Source organism: Hakea prostrata, chromosome 3 (genome assembly GCF_041222555.1).
Source record: "Hakea prostrata isolate BN-2017 chromosome 3, UWA_Hpros_2, whole genome shotgun sequence".
NCBI classification, from domain to species: Eukaryota; Viridiplantae; Streptophyta; class Magnoliopsida; order Proteales; family Proteaceae; genus Hakea; species Hakea prostrata.
This window is the reverse complement of record NC_142602.1, coordinates 26483535-26489534: the sequence shown is the minus strand read 5'-3', so window position 1 is coordinate 26489534 and position 6000 is coordinate 26483535.

Here is a 6000-nt window from a genome sequence, read left to right as displayed (position 1 = left end):
ATGTGAGTGACCCAACATTGGTGTCATCTCCAGCGCTGGTGACTGTTGATGATAAATAATTGAATCCTGTGGGACTTGTTAACTCAGTGAGTTCTTGTTCAAGTGAAATGTTTAATTCAAATGCTGCTGAGCCCAATACTTTTGTCTCCCCAAATGAGCTTTCAGGCTCTCAGCCCATTACAAATCCACAAACTGTTGTATAATTTGGGAATGACACTTCACAGACTCAAAATTTAGGCCCATTACATAATATGGTTACTTAGTCCAAGTTGGGTGTAGTGAAGCCCAATCCACACTATGCCCTGACTAGTATTAGTATTCCTTTTGAACCCAACCTAGTAAAAGAGGCTTTGGCCCATTCTGGGTGGTTTAGTGCCATGAAAGATTAAATGGTGGCTTTGGTGCAAAACCAAATGTGGTCATTTAGTTCCTTGGACCTTGGACATGAATGTTGTAAGTTGCAAATGGGTTTTTCAAAACAAAGTTAAAAGATGATGGATCTCTTAAGAGGCTTAAAGCATGTTAAGTTGCTCGGGGGCTTTACACTACAGGGATCGATTCGGTTGGTATTTAGTATTGCCACAATGTTAAAGTGGCCAATTCAGCAATTGGACATAAAATATGATTTTCTTCATGGTTATTTGAGTACGCTAGTCTATATGATTCAACCACTTGGTTTTGTGGATGAAACTCAGCCCCACGCTGTGTGTAAATTGCGTAAGTCTCTATATGGGCTTCGCCAAGCACCACAGGCATGGTTTGACCATTTTAGTGGATTTTTACTTGAGTTTGGATTTACGTGTTAGCCTTCTAATAGTTCATTATTCGTTTATTGCATTCATGGGAAGGTTTTGCTACTACTTCTCTACATCGATGGTATTGTGTTAAATGGTAATGATGAACCCTTTTTATTGGATTTTGTTTCCAAACTTGGAACACCATTTGCTATGAAAGATCTGGGCCCATTACATTATTTTTTGGGCATAGAAGTCTGTTTTACTTCAACTGGGCTTTTTCTATCACAACATAAATATGCTAGAGATCTTCTTAAACGGGCTTAATTAGAAGATGTCAAGCCTATGCCTATGCCAATGGTCACTCGATCTTCACAAACTAATGTCTCACCTCTTTATTCAAGTGTTACTGTTCAGAAGTTTAGTAGGTGGCTTATAGTATCTTACAATGACAAGGCATGGTTTATCTTCTTCTATCAATACGACTTGTCAAGCCATGCATAAGCCCACCATGTTTGATTTTACATTACTCAAACGCATCCTCCGATTTGGAAAAGGGGACTCTTGATTATGGGCTTCACATTAATCAGTGGAGTTCATTTCAGTTGTATGGGTTTTCTGATGTGGATTGGGCTGGTTGTCCTCTTATTTGATGATCCACCACTGGCTATTATATCTTTTTAGGTAACAATTGTATCTCTTGGAGTGCAAAGAAGCAGCCCACAGTTTCTCGATCAAGTACCGAAGCTGAATATCGGGCTATAGCGTTAGCCTCTGCTGAATAAGCTTCCTACTACGGGATACAAGCATTTCTCAAGCTTGACCTACCATCCTCTTTTGTGACAACATGAGTGCTCTCCACATGACGATTAATCCCATCTTTCATGCTCAAACTAAGCATGTGGACATAGACTATCATTTTGTTCGGGAGAAGGTGGCACTAGGACATTTGGTCACTCACTTTGTGTCTTCTAAACATCAGCTCGCTAATATTTTTACCAAACCTCTTTCACAGCGAGAATTTCAGGTTTTATATATGTCACAAACTTGGCCTTCGACCTTGGACTAGTTTGAGGGGGATTGTAGAGACACATGTACGTGTATGATCTTTAATGATCTCTATAAATAGTATTGTGATGTACCCATCAACAATTAATGAAATCTATCATGTTTCATTGTTTCTATAAAGTATTCTTTACTATGCACAACATAAACATAATTGACAAAAGCAAGGTCCAAAGGAGGTTGAAGGCTGCTGTTGAACAAGTAAAAAGTACCCCCCCCTAAAAAAATTGAGTCGACCTTGGAATTGGATGATCTCTACAAAGGTATAAGCTTACAACTCTTCCATTTGTAGATGTCGATTTGAAGGATTGAACAATGTAGAGAACCACTTAACAATGCTTAATAAACTCTAAAATGGAAAAGAAAGATATCCACCACTTGGTCTTGTTGGTGGATCAACAAGATCCCAAAGCTCTAAGGTCTTCTAAGGGTTTTATTCCTAGAGATGGAATTGTCCACCCTTATTGACCTAGATGAAGCCATTGATATGGTGTTGCAATGCTGGCTTCAAGGCTTACTGGCCATCATGTGCAACCCGTGATTGATGTACCTTGTCTAACCATTGGAGTTGATCATGGGGGAAGTCTGTATCCTATGATTCCTAGGAAAACTGTATACTCGTAGAGGAAATTTCATTGGATATCTATGAAGGAGAAAATATTGAAAAAGTGTGTCAAACAATTTTTTGGAGAAAATACCTTCAATTTTCTTGCCATTAGGAGGCAATTTTTCAGGGATAGGAGTCCACTTCACCATTGATGTCAATGGATTCTAGAAGTGTCTGCCGAAGATAGGAATTCTGAAGACAAGGTAACATCCTGTTTCAAGGTTGCCCATAATGTGGAAATTGCGAGAACCTGCTGAGAGGTTTGAGTCTGGGGATGAAAAAGTGAAAAAGAGAAAGGTAGTTGTGAAGAAAGAGCTTGTTAGCAAATGAAATGAATGATAAAATTACTGAAGGGCAAGATGGTAAGAACTTGATTGTGAAGAGAAGCAAAAATTTCACCAGGTGGTGAACTGGTGATTGAGGTAGTTCAGTTGCTGGAACTGAAGAATCATTTGGATTACTTACAAAGAAGTTTCTCCCTCAAGAAACATCTTCCTCGTTAATACCCCATACAATTTGGAAGTTGACAGTTTGTGGAAGGAATATAAGAATTTTTTTTTTCTTCTGGTGGTTAAGGAGGATTACTGGTATTGTTAAAGGTGTGCCTATGTCCCAATTTTTCTCTTTATGTTTAAGGATATGGATGATATTTTGTTTGAAAGTATTCTAGTTTGTAGGTGTTTCATGAATTTGTAAGAGATTAGTTTATCTGGGTTGGTGTCTTTCCAGGTTAAAACTCTTGTTCTTTGCTTTGTTAATCTTGTCGTTGCTAAAGCTTCCATGAAATTTATACAGTGAAAGTTGTTTCTTGAAAACATTTTCTTTTTCTTTTTGGCTTGCAGATTGCTATTTTGCTCTTCTCGATGTCTAACATTTGGCTGAGAAGAAATTTGTGTTTGCAAAGTATATACTTCATCATTTTCACTAGGTGTGTGTCCACAGATGAGATTAGTTTCCAAGGCATCTTCACTATTAGGTCTATTCTGTAACTTTGCATTTCGAAATCTCAATCCTCTGCTCTCCTTCGACTTATAGAGCTTGTTTCACCTAATCTAATGGGTTTTGTTTTTACCTTCCTTCTTCCCCCCAAAGGAAATTTGTTGTCTTCCTGTTTGCTTGCTTATGAAATGAAGATGGCAATCTAAAATGTGACCAATTGAATCATTACTGTTTTACTTGCCTGGGATAGTAATGCTCCCTTCCAACTTGTATCTTATTTGAGAGGTTATCTTGTATTTCTTGAAAAACTTCACGCTTATCACAGTCTAATGAGGTTGGGAGACCTAGATACTTTGAAGGAGGAGCCATATTTGATTTCGACCAATTAGGAAACAACACCTAATTGCAGTGAAAATGAAGAGAAAACATAGAAGGATACGAGACACAATATTTACTTGGTTCGATCTTAAAGACCTACATCCAATGACGAACACAAATACTCATTAGACATTTCACTAATCAATATCAAAGAGAAGGATTAGTACACAATAATCTACCCTCACAAGCTCTCAATGCATGAACCAAGAAGTAAAACAACATCAATGTTAGAATACACCTTGAATGGAGGAGATCTACTATACTCTTCAACATGAAGGAAGAACAACCAATAACCAGTGTCTTCCACGCATGATACAACCAAGAGACTTCATCACCATCAAGCTTGAGAGCCAATTTGAGTAGAACCAGAAACCACCATCGCAAAACCAGAGAGCAGAACCCTCTTACGTTAACAAGATCTCTCTAAAGAATAATAATGAATGTGTAAAACTTTAGTCTCAAAGAGAACTTATATACAACTCCAAACTAACCCTGAAACACTTACATAATACTCCCATGTCCCAAGTACATGTAAAAAGACATTTAAGCTCCTGGACTATATTACAATACGACCACCCTTGAGAACCAACGTCTGAAGCGAGTAGGGGCGTTTGCACTGAACATCAAGGAGGATTTAACAAGATTCACCAATTGTCCACCTGCTACACAATGTTTCTCCAGGTACTCCCTCAGATTACAAACTTATCGAGTTTTAATGTGGAGAACATTAGACACATGGGTTATTGATGGGCCTTAATTCCTTATGTGCATCCAATCTATTCGGCCTTCTTGCTCCAACACTACTATTGAAGTTGACAACAGTTGGGTGCATAAGATGAACAAGAAAGGTGAAATTGGTCAATCATTTAACGATACAAAGTGGTGGTGATACATTCCATAATAAGTTCAATCTGAAACTAAGAGAAACCCATTCAGCTTAGAACTCCCTACATAAATTCCCATTCTAAGCAACAATGATATATTTGGGAGTACCTGGAGAAACATTGAGGGATAAGTTTGTACCTAGAGAAACATTGAGGGCCTTCATGATCTTCAGGTGGAGAGTCAGACTGAAAATATTTCTTTGCTTATTCTTCTCTCTCCTACCGTCTATTATTCCTTCTCGGCTGTTCACCATCTCTTTGTTGTCCTCCATTTCTTCTCTGAACATATCGATCCAAACATCCTTGATTGATAAGATGTTCAATTTCATTTTTCAAAACTCTGTAGTCATTTGTACCATGCCCATGATCTCTGTGGAATCTACAAAATTTATTTGGATTTCGCTCCTTTGCTTTCGCGATCATTGGCACTAGCCATCGTAGAAATTCTTTATTCTGAATTTGCATCAAAATTTTTGATCTTCTTGAGTTTAGATGTGTATACTGATTTGGAATGGTAGTGAAACATCTCTTCTTATTTGACGATCATTTCTCGAATAATTCTTATTATTCTTTCGATCTTTCTGATTAGATCGTAATGTTCCACTCTCTTTTCGTCTGCTTCCATCACCGGCAATCTCCTTCCTTGCCTGCAAAATGTCCTTCATGTTCGCATATTGATTACACCGTGATGTTAATTTTGTAATGTTTGCTGGCATGTTCATGATTAGAAATTCTAACATATGATCGTCAGTCAATCCTGTGAACATCGCATCATAAGCCATTGCTTCATTCAGATTTTTTATCTGAATTGATTCTTGATTGAATCTCTTCATCTGGCTTTTGACTAATCGCTACCAAATTGTCAACCATTTTACTACTTTTCATGCTACTTTGGAAGCGTGACAAGAAAACCCTTGTCAAATCTTTGAAGCTTCCAACCAAATTTGTCTGTAGACTGAAAAACCAGGTTGTTGTAGGACCTTTTAGAGATAAGGGAAATGATCGACACTTCAAAGCTTCCGATTCTCCGGAAAGCATCATAACCGATTTAAATCGAGTCAGATGCTCTAGTGGTTCTGTACTTCCATCATACATTGTGAATACTGGGAGTTTGAAATTGTGTGGCAATGGTGTTACCATTATTTCTTCAAAAATGAATTTTAATCTATAGATTCCTCCACATTTTCTTCATTTTCCTTATTTGATAGCCGTTGGATCTGGTCGTTCAGAATACGAAATCTTTACTGATTTCAGATCTGTGAACTTCAAAATGATTACTGATTGACTTTTGTGTTCTTTCTTTTTGATCTCTTCATCTTCCTGGAATTCTACTTTTTCTGCTTTGGCTTGGTCGATCTTTTCTATCTCTCCAATTGAAACTTGATCCTCCAAC